At 41.6% G+C, this 20,149-nt stretch overlaps 1 protein-coding gene and 1 long non-coding RNA gene across 14 annotated transcripts in view; both read left to right on the top strand.

The window, feature by feature from the left end:
- The window catches only part of GRXCR1 (glutaredoxin and cysteine rich domain containing 1), a 291,367-nt gene that overhangs the window by 184,560 nt on the left and 86,658 nt on the right, over positions 1-20,149 (top strand). The window contains exon 3 of one of the 13 annotated variants that reach the window (XR_014143047.1): positions 12,459-12,556. The exons of the other annotated variants lie outside the window; for them this stretch is intronic. The gene's annotated coding sequence lies outside the window, so the exon portion shown is untranslated. Of the gene's footprint in view, positions 1-12,458; positions 12,557-20,149 lie in introns of those variants that run through there. 13 annotated transcript variants of the gene reach the window in all.
- LOC145720208 (uncharacterized) lies at positions 7,172-10,480 on the top strand. Its single transcript, XR_014143051.1, has 2 exons — positions 7,172-9,911; positions 10,126-10,480. It is a non-coding gene; the product is annotated as an uncharacterized LOC145720208 (long non-coding RNA).

The following is a 20,149-nucleotide window of genomic DNA, read 5'->3' as shown; positions in this document are numbered from 1 at the left end:
CCCCGTGATGCTTTACTGAGGCTGTAGGAGCTCATGCAGCCCCTCACGGAAGTTCTTTCTCAGGATGCCCAACTTTTACTTTCTCTAATTCTTGAAACTACCCAACTTCATCTTGTTTATGTCCAGGCCCTTGAAAACATAGCTCTATCAATTATTCACAGGGGCAAAAAACCCCCCAAGTTTCTAAGAATCCCCAGTTTCCTTTATGAGAGAAAAAAGAGACAAATACCATAATTCTTTAGTAGTGTCTTAAATGATTTTTGTGTTCTCTTTCCCTCCATGCGGGAGTAAGAACGCTATTCTCTGGAGGGAGGTGACCTGGATTCAGATGCAGAGTTTGCTATCTCCTGGGTGGGTTTTCTGGGGAAATTTATTTAACTTTTATAAGCCCTAGTTTTCTCATTGCTGAAGTCAGGATAATGATTGTGATGACTTCCTATGAACTATTGTGTATAAACCATTTTGCACAATGTCTGGCACATTGTAAGTGCTCAATAAATACTGTTATTATTTTTATTGCCCATATTCTTTTTTTTTAAAGTAGAGCCCAACACAGGACTTGAGCTGAGATCAAGAGTTGGATGCTTAACCAACTGAGCCACCCAGGTGCCCCTATTATCCATCTTCTAAACAAACTGTGAATTGTTGGGGAGGAAGACATTTCTCTGCTCTACAAGGTCCTTCTAGCTGGACTTAGAGAATCAAATTGATGTGAGACAGATTAACAGGAGAAAATAAAATTTAATAGTGTATATAAGGGAATCCCCACAGACATGGAAATTCCAAGAACAATGAGGCAACATGAAGTTTGCATGAGCTAAGGAGAGGGGTGGGGTCTGAGGTTACAAAGGGGAGAAAGGCCATTAGCAGGAAGGTGAAAGGAGATGTTTCAAAAAACAAAGGTTGCCCTATTACACAGATAAGAGTCTTAGGTAAAGGGGAGTCTCTGTTAATAACTCTGTTCCTGATACAGGCTCTCCTTGCCAATGTAAATTTAGGCAGTTGAAGACCAGGAAGAGAGCTTTTCCTTATCTAATGGGTTTTGATTACTTTTAACTCAAAATGATGTTCATGCCAAAGTGGCCCATCTTAGAGCAGCCTGTCATTGGCCCCTGTAGAATCAGAATCATTGCTAAGTACTGTGATAGGTAATGAGACACAAAGACAAATAAAGCATTTCTGTCCTCAGAGGAACTAAATTCTTTCTTATGAGAAGACAAACTCATAGTTACTGTAAAATATTATAAGTACTCAGAGCTTACTGGGGGACAGAGGCAGGACATCTATCTAAATTCAGTAAATCTTAGGAAGATCTTGTTCCCCTAACATAAGGTCTTTTAAAACCAGGGCTGCATGGGAAGCCCTGGACCACTCCTTATTAAAAGGCATTATGGTACTGCAAGTTTTGTTTGCTGAACTCATTTCCTTTGGGAAATCTTAGCTGCTGCCTTTAAACTTGGCTTAGCCTCTGCCACACAAACCTGTTTTCCTGAGGTCAGTTCCTCTGTTTGAGATTCTCTCTTGGCTTCGGCCCCTAGCTGGGTCCTTGTTTTGGATTCGGTAGTCTTAACCTCCTGTGAGTACTTGGCCTTGCATTTGCCAGCCTGGCTCTTGGCTCCATACCTGGGAGCTCAGCCAGCGACCCATGCACCTTGTGTCTGAGCATTCCTGTACAGCACCTGTCATCCTGAAAGCCTGGCCTGCCTCTCCTGGGCAGAGGTGGTCTCTATCTCTTCTTTAATAACAGCCTGGATTGACTTATTATGCCTTTCAACACTAATCAGGGAGTTATTTGTAAATATATGGATGTGCTCTGTTATAAGCCACAGAGCAGACTACTAGACATGGCTTAAAATACTCAGACATTTATTCATTTATTGTATCAATTAAGAAGTCCAGAAAAGGCTGGTGTGGTGCTCAGGTTGTTTGGTGGCTTGATAATGTGGTAAACAACCCAGTTCCTCCTGTTCGGCTTTCTCATCCTTAGCTTGTTTGTGAACTTCCCTCATAGATTCAAGATGACTGCCAGTGCTTAAAGCCAAGCCAGAGTCAAAAACAGAAAAAGAAGCATAGCAAAAAAGAACATTCTATGTAGGTGTGCCTCTTCTCTCAGAAAAAGAAAATTCTGGAAACTTCCTAGAAGTACTGTCTTACATTTCATTAGCTGGAAGAGGGTCTCATGGCCACTGCTTGTTATACCAAGAGGCTGGGAATGTGGATATATGGTGTTGTGTCTCTGGTGGAGGGAGCATGGGGCATGGGTTTGGAAATAACTGTCGGACAAACAAGCAACAGTGCCTGCCACACCATTACTCAAGAACTTTGATAAGATTTAATTTTTATTTTATGCAATTTAAGTCACATTAGATCATGCTACTTGAATTACAAAAGCACTTTAATAGTGATCCTATTTCATAACACTTATTCTGCCTGTCCTTGTTTTTTCCTGTCTTCCCAGGTTCATTTCCTCTTATTTTATCTTGTTTTGTTTTCAGTATTCATTCCTTATGATTTCTGGCTACCATCCATCTTTTCTAAGGCCTAGAGCTTTTTACCTGATGCTATTATTCTAACACTAGAACTTCACAAACCTCAAATGACAATAGGGATGGTAAACAATTTATTACTAAATAACCGCAACAGAAGTCTAAGTCTATTAGTTATCTGCCATCATCATAGCAGGGCGCTAATTGTGTCATTTTAAAAAGGTGCCTGCCACATCTGATTTAAGCTGAGCCATCTAACGCACCAAGGAGCATCCCCCAAACACTGCACATTGCTTTATTTTTCCCTTCTGCTTGCCTACGTTGAATCAAAAACAAAATGAAATACAGAACACAATGAGTTACAGAGTCGCAGGGATCATTCCCACAGCTTCTTCCTTCGCCGTCCCCCTCCCGCCCCCCCCCTCCCAAGCCAATCACCTCAGGGGCTCTGCAGTCAGTGAGGCGGAACTCATTTCACATTTGAGGAGAACAATGATAGAAAAGCTCTCTGCATGCGGAGCAGGGCAGACTCTCTCAGCAAGCCGTTCAGCAAGGCTGCTCTGCTTGTCCAGATTTTGCTAGTCATAACAAGCTTTTTAAAACAATCATTTCAAAGAATATTATTAGTATTGGTAGTAAGAGCCACCCTTTATTAAATGTCTACCTGCGACAGAAATCCTCTTTGGTACCTTTCTAACAATACTGTTTCTTTAATCCTCCGCACGTGTGCAAGCTGGATGTTAACTTATTTTGCATGATAGAAGCTGACAACATCCCAGTAGGACTTAAAGGACAATGAAAAAACATTTGTCCCCACATATTTTGGTCTTTATTTTGATCTGCCACCTGAAATTCTTTCCATTATTTCCCCCATTTTCCTGCTCCAGCGATCTCTTAGGCTTAGGTTGAAGTCCCTAGGAGCAGAACCTGAGATTAGGTTCTTGTGAAAAGTGATTTATTGAGGGAGAACTCTCAGAAGAAAGGGGTGAAGGAAGCAGGCTAGGGCAGGGGAAGAAAACTCAGCAAGGGAGAGATCTTGGCTGGAGACCAGCTTCAGTCTGGATACTCAGAATACAAATTGCACCATGGATTTATTCCCACCTTGCAGGAAGGGGCTGGCATTTAATATGCCTGTGTCAGTCTGTCCTTGGCCATTGGCTGTCCATGTATGTGTGTCAAGGCATCATCCATTCTGCTAAGACATTTACCCAGAGAAAGGGGAAGCTGTGAGTTTTTAGCAGCCGATACTCACAATGCTGGGGATGCAAGGGTAATGGGTCAGCTGGCCTTGTGAAAGGAGACTGGGAGCATCCACTACATTCACCTCTTGCCCAGTTCAGATTTACTTGCTTCTTCCACTAAGTGTATTCCATCCAGGCACAAACTTGCCATAGTGAGTGGGAGAGTTAATGGGATAAGCTATAGCCCCACACTGTGGTTGGTCTGGAAGGGATAGCTGGTATTTATTTTCTCCCTCTTTTTCATCCATTTTAGACCCCCTCTTCCTACCTAGCTAGCACTTCTGCTGGTCTAGGTGGTTTGCTTGGTTGGATGGCCCATATTTTAAGTCCTTGTGGAGTCTGAGCCTCTGATCACTACACCCTTGTCAAGCAATGGTTGCTCTACTCGACCATTTACATTTAAAACCAAGTAAGTACCAAGAGAGGCACTTGGGTACCAGATATATTTTTATCTGCCCCTAACATGTAGCAGCAGTTCTATCTCTTCAAGACGATCAGGGTCAAATCCTTCTGCCAGTACAATAACTCCTTTTTATACTAACTAGATTACTGTCATGGTGAGCCTAGGGTGACTAGATGTCAGCTGTAGCTTTAAGTTTAGTGAGCCTCTCATTGTGTTACTTGGTGGAACTATTCCCTTCTGGGACCAAGAACTTAAAACTAATAATACCTAAAGTTGTAGGAATTCCCCAGCTGGGTGCCTAGGAGTGATGGTGAGTGGGATCATCCCTACATCTTCCCATTGGTTCCTGGACCCATGAGTTCTAGCTGTTGGCAATATAGCACCATATAATAACCTCTGGCTTAAGGTATAAGGGGCATCCTGAAGAAGGATGCCCCTTTCCCACAGGGTGTCATCTCTAAGCTGATGACAGATGCATCATCTGTACCTTCAAGATGCTACTCTAAAGGTCTATCAGGTGGCAGGTTCTGGACAGTATGGGACAGGGTATGGCGTGGTCTTGGTCTTGATCCAGAACCCTAGGGATTGGTGCTGTGTCTTTGCTGTTGAGGCTGGCTAGAGATTCTGACAGAATGCCCGTCTTCACTACAGATACTCTAGGAACATGGAATCTGCTGGGTTGTAGGAACCACACTTCAGTGTTGCTCATATTTCAGCCTGCAGCTGTTCTTTGTGTGAGCCCTGGCCCAAACGAGCAAGCTTCTGTGCCACGTGAAAAATGGATGTGTCCTCTAACACCTGAAGAGGTCCACAAAGCGCTTTGCTTCTTTCTTAGACGTAGAAGGGGCAAAATACTTTGTCTCTTCCTTTTGAGAGGGGTTTCCAACATGCCTCAATCCACCAGACTCCTAAATAATTAACCAGGAGTTGCAAGTTCTTGGATCTTTGTGGGGTTTATCACCCACACTCTGGAGCAGTGTGTCTTATTATATTCAGATCTTCTTGCCCATCAGGTCTTACTAAGATGAGTTGTTAATACTGGTAGATCAGTGTGAGGTTCTGTGTCATGTCAGTAGTCAGCTGCCCTTCCCCCCCTGCAGTCTCCTGGATAAAGTGGCTCCCATTCATCTGAGGGACTTATCCTCTGTTCAGAGGAAGAAGCAGCTGAGAAGAGTTAGCAGCCACCACTCAGAGTAGCTGAGGACAGTGTACCAGCCCGGAAAAGGGGAGGGGTGTGGACACACCCTAGCACCCACCATACCTTATAAACATAAAATGTTCTCTGGAGACAAGGGAGGAAAAGCATTGGGTGGGGAAGGGATCAAAATCCAGGATACTAGAATCTCTCCTGAAAAGATTGCATTGAAGAGCAATGAAAGGCAGTTTGCATTTCGAGAAAGAGAGGAAACTAGAGTACTGATTGCCTGAGTTCAGAGTAGCTGGGGCTTTCCTGTGGCGGTGGCAGTTGTTGGGGAGGGAGGGGGGAAAGGGTTGTTAAATGTTCAGGAAGTTAGTTAGTCGGTTGTGAAAGGCTTAGCAGTTTGAAATCGGCTGTGGTGGGAGTATTCCCCAAACAGAAGTTGGCTAACACTAGAAATCGGGGCTTTGTTCCTCTCCCTGAAAGTAGTTTACCAGCACACCATTGTTGCTAAAAAGTTTCTGAAAAGAATGTCAAAACAGGAAAAGGTGAAGAGTAGGAGAGCCCCAAACCCCCAAACTCTGCCTACTTAATAATTTCTCCTAGAGCCAAAGCTAGTCCCTGCACATTTTTCTTTTCCACAAAATGCAGTCAGAAAGTGCCATCTGGTTAGCCATTTTTAAAGGCCATTATCGTCATTTTCTCATTAAAAAAAAAAATCCATTTACTTCCAGGGTTTTCTCACTAACTTTATGTTACCATAGATATGAAGAAACTCTCCCCCATTCTGTTTCTCAGCCTCCTGTGGATTTCTTCCTCATTCAGCTGAAAAGCTAATCATGTTACTCCCCTGCTGAAAACAAACCCATGGTTCTTTGTAGCATTTACATATAAAATCAAACTTCCTAGTCTGCTGTATGAGCCTGAGTTCTTCTCAAAAGCAGAATATGAAGTAAGGACTTGCATGCAGGTAGTTTATAGGAGAAGTGATCTCAGGGCAGGAGGGAGAGATGGAGGAATGTGGAAGAGGAAAGGAGAGAAAGCCAATACAAAGGTGCATTGATTACTGCCATGAGCACCTAGGGTTCCTTTGATTCTACATCCTGCTGGGGCCTTCTGAGGAGTGTCTAGAATGCCTTTCAGAATCCACCCCAACAAGGGGAAGCATTTTTTATGGGCTCTTTCCCTTTGGTGAGGATTGCCTCAAGAGATCTCTATCCCCCCCACTCACCACACATACATTTCTAGGCTACAGATGCCTAAGAGCTGAGTGGTCTTCTTTCAGTGCCTACCCTGAGGAGCTGGGGAAAATCCAGAGCTCGAAGCAAAAGATGTATGGCATAAATTCACGGGGGGTATCTCTCAGCACAAAATGAAACAAAGCTCATGTGGAACTGTTTCTTGAAGACGTGGTTAGGAGGTGGAACCGAAGAGGCGGCTGATACACATGACGTATAAAGCTTTCCCTGATTTTCCATTTTACTCTCCCAGTCTCATCTCTGGGCAAGGTATCCCTTAGAGTCTATATATACCAATACAGGTACCTTAACCATACTTTGCAATTTTATATAATCTGATTTTTTCCCTTTCTTTTTGGTACATGCTGATTTCTCTTCTTGAAATTCTGCCACTTTTCTCTCTTAGTTAACTCAATCTTTTAAACTAACCTCAGATGTGCCTCTTTCTTTCTTTTTTTTTTTTTTTTAAAGATTTTATTTATTTATTTGACAGAGAGAGACGCAGCGAGAGAGGGAACACAAGCAGGGGACGTGGGAGAGGGAGAAGCAGGCTTCCCACGAGCAGGGAGCCCGATGCGGGGCTCGATCCCAGGACCCTGGGATCATGACCTGAGCCGAAGGCAGACGCTTAACGACTGAGCCACCCAGGCGCCCCATAGATGTACCTCTTTCCTGGAAGCTTCTGTGCTTCCCCCAAGTTAGCGTTAAATGCCTCTATAGCTCTGGAAACACCCGTATCATAGCTCTACTCAAGCCCCGTTACAACATATTATAACTCTAACGCAGAAATCTGTTTACTACTCAGCCTGCCACAGAGATCTGTGAGGGACTGTATTTTAAATTTCCATATCCTGGGTGCCTAGCATAGTACTTGTCTACATAATACATGTTCCATAAATACTTGTGGACTAAATGAATTGAGTACGTTTTGATTTTGCAATGGACTGCTCTTCCCAAACCAAGAAAATCTAATTTAAGGCCATTCCAAAGCAATTGAACATGGATATATTTTGAAAGAAGCTCACTAGATATCCAAATATGTCTTTGATATATATAAAATCAATAAAGCAATAACAATGAAATTGTAAAAAAAAAATCAAGCGATAAATCAGTAATAATAAACCCAGGACTCCTACTCTCAAGAATTAGATAGGTAAGACACAGACACATAACATTATGAATAATAATAAAGGAGGAGAAGATAACACACTGAGAGATGAAATACTATAAGGTTGTATGGGTAAACAGGGAAACAACTAGCAGAAAATATATTTACTAGGAGATCAGAGGATTCTGGGATCTTCTGGGGATAGAAGGACAAGGAAGTTTCTAGGCAGTGGATAAGTTTTGAACTAGGCAGTATATGGAGTGGTGGACAGCAGTGACTCTGGAAAAGACCCCGTAGGTTCAAACTCCTCAGTCACATCTCACCTTCATCTGTGTCCTCTTGGGCAAATTTTAGTTGCCCCATCTATACATTTGATTTAGTAATGATACTTAATTTATGTGGGTATTGTGAGGATTAAAATAAGCAACATGTTTATAGAGATTAGAACTGTGCCTGGCATATAGCACTTTATTACATATGATATACTTACCTTAGAAAATGGGGGGGGCGTTGAGTCTCAGCAGAGACATAAGATATGTTTGGGAGCCAATAAAGGGAGTTTGTGTGGGGAAATGGTGGGAGGTAAGACTGGAAAGCTGTTTTGGATTCTTAGTGAGGACCCAAAAAGTCAGCCGTAGCCAGCATTGAGGGCAAACAGAGATTAGGTGACTGTATGTCTTAGTTTCCCCTGTGGTTTAACTAGTGCCTTGGTCTAATTCTTAGGACACCTCTTACTTTCCCAAGTGTCTTATTTGGATAAAAGATATCTAAAAAACTGATACGTAAACAGGGGTCATAGGGATTTGTGGAGATTGTCTGGCATAAATATGTAACATGCACTCAGAAAAACATTTCATGGGTTGGTAACAAGCTGTTGCATGTTTGTTTAAAATCATATATGTGTCCACGGAATCATAAAAACCCAGTACTGAAAGGGGCCTGGAGATACATGGTAGAGTTCCTTCTTCTTTTTTATATTGGCACATTGTAATTCACTTTCAGTGTACTTGGAAATGTTTGAAGAAATATGTGAAGCTGAGTTTTTTTGCATAAACAACAACAACAAACAAACAAAACACAAAAAATAGGAGGAAGTCAAAGCTCATGGCAAATAAACTACAAATAGCTCATGCACATGGGAAGTCCTTTACTTCATATTCAAATGACAGCCCTGAACTATTTTCATATGCCAGATTTGGAATACATTGTCATATACATTCGTCAATAGTTGGTTTGGACAGTGACAACACCATTACATGGCAGTGTTTGTGAAGTGATGTCAACATTCTACACTTTGCTCTTATTATCTAATGAATATAATTGAGAAATTGGGAAACTAAAGTCCTGATACCAGTGATATGAAACATGGTTCTTATGAGTTTAATAAGGCAAAATTTGAAATCAGAGTTGGGCTTAAAAAAACAAATCAATCTAGTGTTGAGTCAACCTATGTCCACTCACTGGGCAGGAGTAAGTGATGCAGGACAGGCCTTCCATGAGCCCTGTTGGCTTGTACCGGCTTGAAGCTGGTCAGAACCCATGCGGAGCTGGTCACCACAGTGGGGAATGGGATATGTGAGATGTGACACCATGAAGATCTGAAGTGGTATGTGAGAGGTGTCTGGTACAAAATCTTTAGATTGCATTGGTATTTTCTTTTTTTTTTTTTTAAAGATTTTTATTTATTTATTTGAGAGAGAGAGAATGAGAGAGAGAGAGAGCACATGAGAGGGAGGAGGGTCAGAGGGAGAAGCAGACTCCCTGCCGAGCAGGGAGCCCGATACGGGACTCCATCCAGGGACTCCAGGATCATGACCTGAGCCGAAGGCAGTCGCTTAACCGACTGAGCCACCCAGGCGCCCCCCAGTGTACTCTTTAAAAAAAAAAAATTATTTATTTGAGAGGGAGAGAGAGCATGAGCAGGGGGAGAGGTAGATGGAGAGGGAAAGGCAGACTTCCCCTCTGAGCAGGGAGCCCGATGCGGGACTTGATCCTGGGACTCCAGGATCATGACCTGAGCCGAAGGCAGTCGTTTAACCGACTGAGCCACCCAGGCGCCCCTGCATTGGTATTTTCATTTCACCTGTACTAACTTCTTTGAGTTTGGTTCATTTTCTTGAAATGAAGGTGCAGGGTCACCTTGAATGGAAGAATATTTCTTTCTCTCTCTACACTGACCAGTCTGGTAGTTTTTGGCACCACTACTTTAGTCTAGAACCACATCTTAAATGGTTACTTAAGACTTTTGTTCTCTGGTGATACTGGGTATGTTTTATATCCAATTACAAAACCAGGAGGTAGGGCGCCTGGGTGGCTCAGTTGGTTAAGCGACTGCCTTCGGCTCAGGTCATGATCCTGGAGTCCCGGGATCGAGTCCCGCATCGGGCTCCCTGCTCGGCGGGGAGTCTGCTTCTCCCTCTGACCCTCCTCCCTCTCATGCTCTCTGTCTCTCATTCTCTCTCTCTCGCAAATAAATAAAATCTTTAAAAAAAAACAAAACAAAACCAGGAGGTAGCTTGGCTCAGGTTCTGTTTGCAGGGCTCTGTCTTGCTACATTTTGTATAAGCTATATTTCTAGGAAGCTAATGAGATTATTTTTTTTTCCCCAGGTACCTGTCAGGAAATGATAAGTCCTAGCCTAGCCCCATTTCAAGTAATGAGTCTGGCTTTAGTCTATTGCTGTGGGAACTATGTGACTTCATCCCCACCTACCACTTTGTTTCTGTTTCTGGTCCTTGATATGAATATCATGTTTTGATTTTTTTTCTCAAAAAATCTACTCTTTTTCATTTTAATCTCCCATACTACTTGGAGCATTGAGTTGGGGCATATCTATACCTAAAGTTACAATGCTATCTTGACTGGGCATCTCTTGGAAAAATGATTTTAAACAGATAATTTCCCTTCCAGGCAAACTACTAATCAAGTATAAGTGTAGAACAAAAATGTTGCCATACATGCCAAGATTCAGGAGCATTTGCCTTCCTCATATCATTTAAAAAAAAATTAAACATGCACTTTTACAAAAAAGGAAGGTACAAACCAAGATATGAGAAGATTTGGAATTTAGGAAACATCGTGGGTTACCTGAGATACAAAGACACATTAATCAAGAGAAAAGAAAGTAAATTATAAACATCAGGTAAAACCACAAGCTAAAAAATAGTCATGACCCAATATGTAGCACATGAAAATTCATCATTTTGAGATGGTAGTCAATGTTTTTTGGTCTTTCACGGCACCAACATTTTGAAGAATACAGTTATTTAGTAGAACATCCCTCAATCTGGGTTTCTCTGATGTTTCCTCATGATTAGATTCAGGTTACACCTTTTTGGCTGGGATATTATGTAAGTGATGTATCTTTCTGGGGGTATCATATCTGAAGGCACATGTCCATTTATTCCTTATGAATAATATTACTTGTGATTACTTTATTACAGTGTTGTCTAGTATCTCCACTGTATTTTTGTTATTTTATTTTATTTTTTCAGGTTCCTTGTTTTTTATTTTGTTTTATTTTTGTTTTCATTGTTGTTTTTTATTATGTTCAATTAGCCAACATATAGTACATCATTAGTTTTTGATGTAGTGTTCAACAATTCATTAGTTGAATATAATACCCAGTGCCCATCACAATACGTGCCCTCCTTAATACCCATCACCCAGTAACCCCATCCCCCCACAGTCCTCCCCTCTGTTACCCTCAGTTTTTTTTCCCGGAGTCCAGAGCCTCTCATGGTTTGTCTCCCTCTTTGATTTCTTCCCATTCAGTTTTCCCTCCATTCCCCTATGGTCCTCTGTGCTATTCCTTATATTCCACATATGAGTGAAACCATATGATAATTGTCTTTCTCTGCTTGACTTATTTCACTTAGCATAATCTGCTCCAGTTCCATCCATGTCAATGCAAATGGTAGGTATTCATCATTTCTGATGGCTGAGTGATATTACATTGTATATATGAACCACATCTTCTTTATCCATTCACCTGTTGAAGGACATTTGGGCTCCTTCCATGGTTTGGCTATTGTGGACATTGCTGCTATGAACACTGGGGTGCATGTGCCCCTTCTTTTCATTATATCTGTATCTTTGGGGTAAATACCTAGGAGTGCAATTCCTAGAGCAGGTCGTAGGTCTATTTTTTACATCTTGAGGAACCTCCATAATGTTTTCCAGAGTGGCTGTACCAGCTTGCATTCCCACAAACAGTGTAAGAAGGTTCCCCTTTCTCCACATCCTCCCCAACATTTGTTGTTTCCTATCTTGTTAATTTTTGCCATTCTAACTGGTGTGAGGTAGTATCTCATTGTGGTTTTGATTTATATTTCCCTGATGGCTAATGATGTTGAACATTTTTTCATGTGTCTGTTAACCATTTCTGTGTCTTCTTTGGAGAAGTGTCTGTTCATGTCTTCTGCCCATTTCTTGACTGGATTATTTGGGTTTTTTTGGGTGTTGAGTTTGAGAAGTTCTTTATAGATCTTGGATACCAGACCTTTACCCATAATGTCATTTGCAAATATCTTCTCCCATTCTGTGGGTTGCCTCTTAGTTTTGTTGACTGTTTCCTTTGCTGTGCAGAAGCTTTTTATCTTGATGAAGTCCCAAAAGTTCATTTTTGCTTTTATTTCCCTTGCCTTTAGAGACATGTCTTTTTTTTTTTTTTAAAGATTTTATTTATTTATTCATGAGAGACAGAGAGAGAGACAGAGGCAGAGGGAGAAGCAGGCTCCCCGCGGAGCAGGGAGCCCGATGCGGGACTCGATCCCAGGACCCTGGGATCATGACCTGAGCCGAAGGCAGACGCTTAACCGACTGAGCCACCCAGGCGTCCCTAGAGACGTGTCTTGAAAGAAGTTGCTGTGGCTGCTGTTGAAGAGGTTACTGCCTATGTTCTCCTCTAGGATTTTAATGGATTCCTGTCTCACATTGAGGTTTTTCATCTCTTTTGAGTTTATCTTTGTGTATGGTGTAAAAGAACGGTCCACTTTCATTCTTCTGCATGTGGCAGTCCAATTTTCCCAACACCACTTGTTGAAGAGACTGTCTTTTTTCCATTGGATATTCTTTCCTGCTTTGTCGAAGATTAGTTGACTGTAGAGTTGAGGGTCCATTTCTGGGCTCTGTATTCTGTTAATAAATAATTTATTGGGAGATACCTTGAAGCTCTGTGATTATCTTGTTACTCATCAAGCTTCTACACGCAAGATTAAGTACACATTGGTGATTTTTGCCTAAATAAATTTTTAGGATTATGTTTGCACAATGATGATTTTCCTACAGTGATTAGTATTCTTCTGTAAGGAAGATTTTGTTTCTCCTTTGTTTATAGGTTTATTTATCCATCTATTTATTATTAGTATGTAAACTGTGGATTCTTATTCACTGGGCTATAATCCAACACTGTCCTTATTTATTTTAATGCTTTAAATCTTCCAGTTTTGGCCAGTAGGAGCCCCTTAAACTGGCACTGGTGTGTTTCTGACATGCCCCAATCAATTTTTTAACCATTTCCTGACTTTTTGGCATAAGGTATTCCAAGATCACTTTATACCTTCTCTGCTCATCCCAGGAATCAACCATTTCTTCAAAGAGCCTTGGTACCTTTTGGTGCAGAATGGCATTAGGAAACCAAAATCTGGGTAGTAGGTTTGCTCACTGCTGCTCGTCTGTCATTACTTGCCTGTCGTTTCAGTGAACAAAGCTAATGATCATGGTGGAGGGAGCTCTGTTGTAATTTGGATTTTTTTTTAGTTAATTTGAAGCTTATGCTATTCTTTCCCTCCTAGGAATGCTGATGCATGGAATGTGTCATTTTATTTTTGCTCCTTGTTGATCTTACTTTTGGCGGGGAGGGTGTGTCCAGTGATTTGGACTCAGAAAGCCACCAGTAGGGGCGCCTGGGTGACTCAGTTGGTTAAGCAGCTGCCTTCAGCTCAGGTCATGATCCAAGGGTCCTGGGATCAAGCCCCACATTGGGCTCCCTGCTCAGTGGGAGCCTGCTTCTCCCTCTCCTCCCTGCTCATGCTCTCTCTTGCTATCTCTGTCACTATCTGTCTCTCTCTCAAATAAATAAATAAAATCTTAAAAAAAATAAATAAATAAAGCCACCATTATGAGTGCTGACCAGAACCTCTGAGATCCAGTCTTTTGGTGTCTTCCTTATTCAGGGCACTTTCAGTCTCCAGGGTAATTAAAATTTAAATGGAGGTTTTCAAAGAATTAATGTACATGCTGATAAAAACTTCGAGACAGGAAATTTATGCTCTATCTCCATACGATCTTTTACCTTAATGGTGTGTGGTTGCTTTAGGGTCAGAGAAGAAAGCTTAGGGGGAAATAAAGCTAAGGATTACTTCCTTAAAAAGAACACTGATAGGAGGATGGCTTCTGTAATTTGCTTTTATACATTGTCTTCAGAGGATGCTAATGTTTTCCCAATACATTTGGTATTTTCTCTTTCTCTTTCTTTCTTTCTGTGTGTGTGTGTGTGTGTGTATCCAAAACTATAATCCTTGGCATTTATGAAAGTCTCATCTGATTTTATTGCAGAAAGCAGAAAAAGAGAGAGGAGGGAAAAAAGTATTGATGGCACAAATGAGAACTTAGCGTTACATTCCAATGAGATTGCGGCTTTCATTAATTTCACACTCACAGCTGATGAATGAGAATTGTTTTGCTGTACGAGGCAGACTGCTCCTGTAGAGTAATTAATCCCAAATGAAGGCTTGGAAAAACAGCCACTGAAAATGCTCGATGTCTGCAGCTCAGCTGAGACTCGCGAGCGAGCGAGGGCTTTACTGGCAGCCACTCGTGACTTTATGATTCCTCTCACTTACACAGGGAGAGTGACACATGGAGCCACTGACCCTCATTTTAATTAAATAGACTCCGAAACAGGTGGCCAGTCAGGTTGAAGGAGGGACAGAGGGCTTCTTAGATAAGAGCTTTTTAGAGCGAATACGTTACACTATAAATGAAGCTGTCCTGAGCAGAAAGGACAGCTCTTGTCCCTCTGACAGGGAAACAAGATGGGAATTAGACAAAGTGATGGGAAGGAAGGAAGTCCAGGAAAGAGGCACCTTAATGTTTGGTTTTTTAACGTTATGAGATCTGATATGGAACCCCACTGGTGAGTATGTGTTTTACGATCCCAACACTGCCAGTGCTGACTTATATCTGAGTATGGAGCCAGTGGTTTGAAATCAGTTTTATACGCACATAATATTTCTCCGGAAGTCACCCTGGTGAGTATCTCCCCTGCCACATCAGCCTCACCTTCAAGAAGGCGTAAACCTGGGGTCACAGTCATGTATTTCTTGAGCAACTCCAGCCCTAAAAAGGTTTGTTTTTTCCTTGGAAAGTTCCTGAAAAGAGTTGAGGCCTCCTTGCTTCTCAACATCTCATGTAAGGACCAGCAGCTGCACCTGGAACTTTACTGTAAGAAACAGAATTTTTGGTTCCACTGGACCTAGGGAACCAGAGTTGCATTTTTAACAAGATACCTAGGGGACTCCTTTGCAAACCACAGTTGGAGAAGCATGGTATGAGAGGACTGGATCTCACCATTGACTTTATGGTAATCCTCCATTTTCTTCCCCTCATTCCAGCTCCATTTTCTGCCTCCCACTGTTGCTGGTCACAGGCATGGTTCCTTAATGTTTCGGGTTTGTCTGTCTTGTTCCCTTCTAGATTGTATGTTCCTCAAGAGCATGTCTTATATCTGCCAGAGCTCCATTTTACTTGGCTTTCAGTAACTATTGGCTATAATCAGTTAACTGGTAGATTTGATTGATTAAAGAGTGAGAATTGGAAAAAACAAACAAACAAACAAACAAACCATGGAAACACCCCCTGCTTCTGCCCCTGATGAAGCTCTTTGTGCTTTGTGTTGAAGGAGCAGATGACAGCACAAAGGATACTTGTCCCCATCTCCTCCATCCACCATGCTACCTCCCATCAATTTTATAACAAATTCCTGTGCTTTGACCATCTCTCTTCTGATACCGGAGTTCTTTCCCAGTAGGTGCCTGAGTTTACTCACATGAATAAAGCGCTAAAACATTCTCCCCCTTACATCTTTTATACATGCTAAACCTTGGGGTGAATCTGTCTCAGGTTCAAGCTGGGAGCTCCACTAGCTGACATTTTAATAATAACTATCATATGACTTAATAATACTCTGGGTTAAAAAAAAACCCTCTATTAGTTGCTAATATTTCTAAATCAGGAGATTTTACACAAATACAGATTAGTAGCATCTCTTGACACATCTGGGCCTGCATTTCCTCAGGTGACATTAGGTAGAGGTGTAGCGGCTGCCTGGTCAGACAGGGTCGCACTTTCCAAGATGCCACTTTTTCTATTCCTCTTTATTAAGTCTCTAACCCCAAGTTCAAGAGTCCTTGGTATTTATCCTCATATCTACTTTGTTGGTTTTTTATACCTGGTCTAAATCCTTCCTGTTTCCATTGCCTGCTTATCTCTCGTGGGCATTTGAATTCAAGGCCATAGGCCAGCTTCTGAGTCTCCTTTCTTGGACATGGTATTTTTAAAGTGTGCCATTTTCTTTTGCTTTCCATTTTATAAAGTTGCACTATAAAATGTCATTCCTTTCCAGGGTATACCTGGGGTACTGTGATTCCAAACACAGAAAGATTCACACCTTTCACATCAGTGCTTTCAGAATTGGGAGTTTGACAGGATGTAAGAATACATTTGAATGATATAGAAACCCTTGATTGCTCTCACTGGACCCTTTAGAATACACCAAACCGGGGCGCCTGGGTGGCTCAGTCGTTAAGCCTCCGCCTTTAGCTCAGGTCATGATCTCGGGGTCCTGGGATCGAGCCCCGCATCGGGCTCCCTGCTCCGCGGGAAGCCTGCTTCTCCCTCTCCCACTCCCCCTGCTTGTGTTCCTGCTCTCGCTATCTCTCTCTCTGTCAAATAAATAAAATCTTAAAAAAAAAATTATTAGAATACACTAAACCAGTGGGCACTGGCCATTTCCAAGAACATATTATGTACTGAGTTAAAAAAAAAAAATCAATTCCCCAAACCCACTCTTTATTTTCTTCCTGGAGCTTAAAATTTTAATTTCCAGGGGTGTACATTTCTATAATAGTTCTTCTCCACTTCCATTATGGATTTGGAAATCTATCCTTGACTTCTGTAACTCTCAAGGAGACTGATGCGTATTACTACTGGTTTGCTTTGGAAGATATGGAGTGTGTAGAATTATCACATATATCTCCAGCACGCCTGTGGAGGGTCTCCACAAAGCAAGGCATTATGGCTTTTGTGGCACCAGGGAAAGGACCCTGGATCTCGGAGAGAGCAGCAAAAAGTCTGACCTGTGTGAGAAGAGAAGGCAGGGAGTTAGGCACTGCTGACTGTCCGAGGGAGGGCTTTTCCACAGTGTGCTTCTTCTGCACTTCTGGCAGGAAGAGTTGATTATAGGACAAGGTAACTGACAAGACAGATGACTTCTAGGACTGGCTGTCTTACTTGGAGTCAGCAATTGGAAAGGTGAAGGGGAAGGTGTCGGGGGGGAAGATGAGCCCTGAGCACAAACAGTGAATGCATTCCTTGGCAGTCACCCCAACTAAAGAGAAAAATTTTAATATTTCTAATCATATGCTTACCCATTCAGCCAAAAAGACTTTTATTTTACAGCTTATAATGAACTAGTGTGAGAACTAATTTGCTTCCCCTGCCATCTGCCCTTAGTGCACACATCAGACAGAACGGCATTCAAAACCAATTACTAAATTATGATATATGTGTTGGGACAAGGTGTCACGTAGAAATAGCAAATAGCACTGTAACGTGTGGCAATCATACCTAGAGGAGCTGGAAGCTTAGAGAATGTGTTCCCATGGTATGTGCAGAGCACCCATCAGAAGGGTACAGAGGTTCTGCTTCAGATCCCACCTTGGTGCAGTGCGTGGAAGTGAGTCCTCCTCTCTATCAAATTGGGTTAATCCTGAAGAATCTGCTTCCTTTCCTTCCTCCACCCCTTCTTTATTCCTCCCTCCCATCCCTTCTTTCCTCTTCTTATTTCTTGCAAAAATTTCTTAAAAGTAATTTTCAGAAAATCAAATGTTTCATTCGTTTCTCATTTCCTACACCAAGCCATTACATTAGTCCTGATTAAATCCTCATTATAGTGATCCTAATAGTTCTTCTCTTTGGTTTTTCTCCTTCAATCGTTAGTAAGCAAAGGCCAATAAATTATCACCAGTAGCCTTTGCTCTGGGGTTATTATTCAGGCCTACAATAATTTCCTTTTAAATCTCTGTTCCAGAAAATAAATAGCAATGAGCTGTCCACACAGGTTCCATTTCTACCCACATTCCCAGTTTTATCCATTTCTAGATTTTCCTTTTTTTCTCTAAGGATCATCTAAATTTGGGACTTCAGAACTGTATCATGGTTCTGGTTACAGAAGACCCCACTGCAAGAAATACTATGATGGAGGATGGTGGGTATTTTCTAGTTAGAATGTTGGGGTGGGACTTCTTGTACATAGGAAATACTGCAAATGCAGTATTTGTACTGCATTTGTATGTATGCACAAACATTATGTATGCACAAACATACACCCACAGTCCATCTCTAAATAGTTTTTTGAATAGTTTGAATTTGTTGAGATTTACTTAATAAATGGTTTTATTCCTTTTAAATCACTCTCTTTAAACATGTTTCATCAATCTCTCTCTTTTTTTTATTTCATAAACATCTCAGACAAATCCCATAATTAGGCCAAACTTTTCTACTCCTAAAACATTACTTCTCTTATCCCATTCAAGGTTTTTCTTTCCCTTCCTGTTGATTTGACTTAGGGCTGGAAGGACTTGGAGAGATGAGAGGGTGTGTTCTGCTCCTAGAATATACCATCTACCTTCCTTTCCCTCACCCTCCTCCCTTTCCTAAGTCCCCATGCTTATGCTTCAGGAAGGAGAAAAGTGATTGAAAATGACAAGTATTTCTCATTTATCTCTTGGCTAACACTAGTTGGTTGTCCTAGATGCCTCTAGGTCATTGTTGCCTGGCCCTAACATCTGTGGGGCCTGGGGCGTGAGTACAGATGGAGGTCTACACACCCTATGTCTAAATATGAAAAAGTTATATATCAAGCCAACAAAGTGTTCAACAAATATATTTGTATGCTTATCTTGATATATATATATACACATACATATGTGTGTGTGTATATATATATATGTATATATATATATATATATATATATTCATAATGATCTTCAAGGCCAGGTTAGAATTTAAAATTCTTGAATTCCTTGCAATTTTGTGTGTTAACATGGGATGAACTGTCCCTGCCATTCTCCCCACCCATGGCCCCAGGCCTACCATCCTTATCTTTCCAGTCCTGGATCTGTTTTACACGAATCATGGCCTTGCACACTCGTGTGTAGTTGCTGGAGACAACATGTTCAAGCTCTGACTTCCTGCCACCTGCTGCAAACGTGGCCATACCTTGGCCACTCTTTGGGTGGAGCAGTTGTGCTCCTCGGGAAGAAGTCTTTGTGGGCTCTGAAAGCAGGTGTAGGACCACTGGGAGAGAGAATTCTGGAGTACTCAGCATGATCTGAAGAAGGTGCAGGTTTCAGATAGGCACATCCTTTTGTCCCTCACCTTATAGGGATGGGCATGACCGTAGGAGGGCAAGAATAGAGTCCGCTGTAGAGCAAGCTAACAACTAGCTATGCTAATGATCCTCTCTTCTCCCCTTTGTCTTCTGTTGATATAAGGTGGGGTGGGGTTGTGGTTGAACTGAGTGGGGAGGTGGCTGGAGGATAGCAGAGCTCCTTTATTTCTTAATAAACCCAGGAGGGTCTGTTGGTCCCCAATTATTAGGTAACTTACACTCCTGTGTTCTCAGTTTATAGTCTCAGTAACCATTCCAAGGCCAATAAGAAAACCTCTCAATAACCTAATACACATGCAAACCAAATATCTCTCCTATTAGAGTGGGTAACTTTGCCAATTAAAAAGAAAAAGGACTGTTTAGCCAAATATTTACCTTGATCTTTGCTTTTTGTGTATAGAAATTTTCTGTTACTTCACAGTATACAAATAGCATAATTGTAATTTGGCTTAAAAATGTTTTCTGAGCAACATGCAAATTACCAATTTAATCCCTTCTCTTCCTAGTTTCGCCCCATGCTTCTGCACCACCATCTGCCACCAGGGTAGGCGATGCACATACACAGCATTCCTACAAACACCGATTCCTAAACAATCTCCAAAGATGTGTCACCATGTTTGGTATTTTTTTTCTTCAGAGAGATACATAATAGATCTATTGCTTACTTACTAAGCATCATTCCGTAGGCAAGGTGATCTGATATGGGACCTTCTCTCTAATCTTTCTCACTCAAGGATCATTTCAGAATGCTAGTGACTGAGCATGAAGTTGTTATGGGGATAACCTTGAATTCACTCTACCTTATTTTAAAAGGTAAATCATTTACAAACACCATTGTTACTACTGGTAAAAATTACCACA

Source organism: Leptonychotes weddellii, chromosome 2, assembly GCF_054177405.1.
Source record: "Leptonychotes weddellii isolate Sample4059 chromosome 2, ASM5417740v2, whole genome shotgun sequence".
Classification (NCBI taxonomy): domain Eukaryota; kingdom Metazoa; phylum Chordata; class Mammalia; order Carnivora; family Phocidae; genus Leptonychotes; species Leptonychotes weddellii.
Note: the sequence above shows the minus strand (reverse complement) of the source record. Positions and strands in the feature narration are given on the sequence as shown.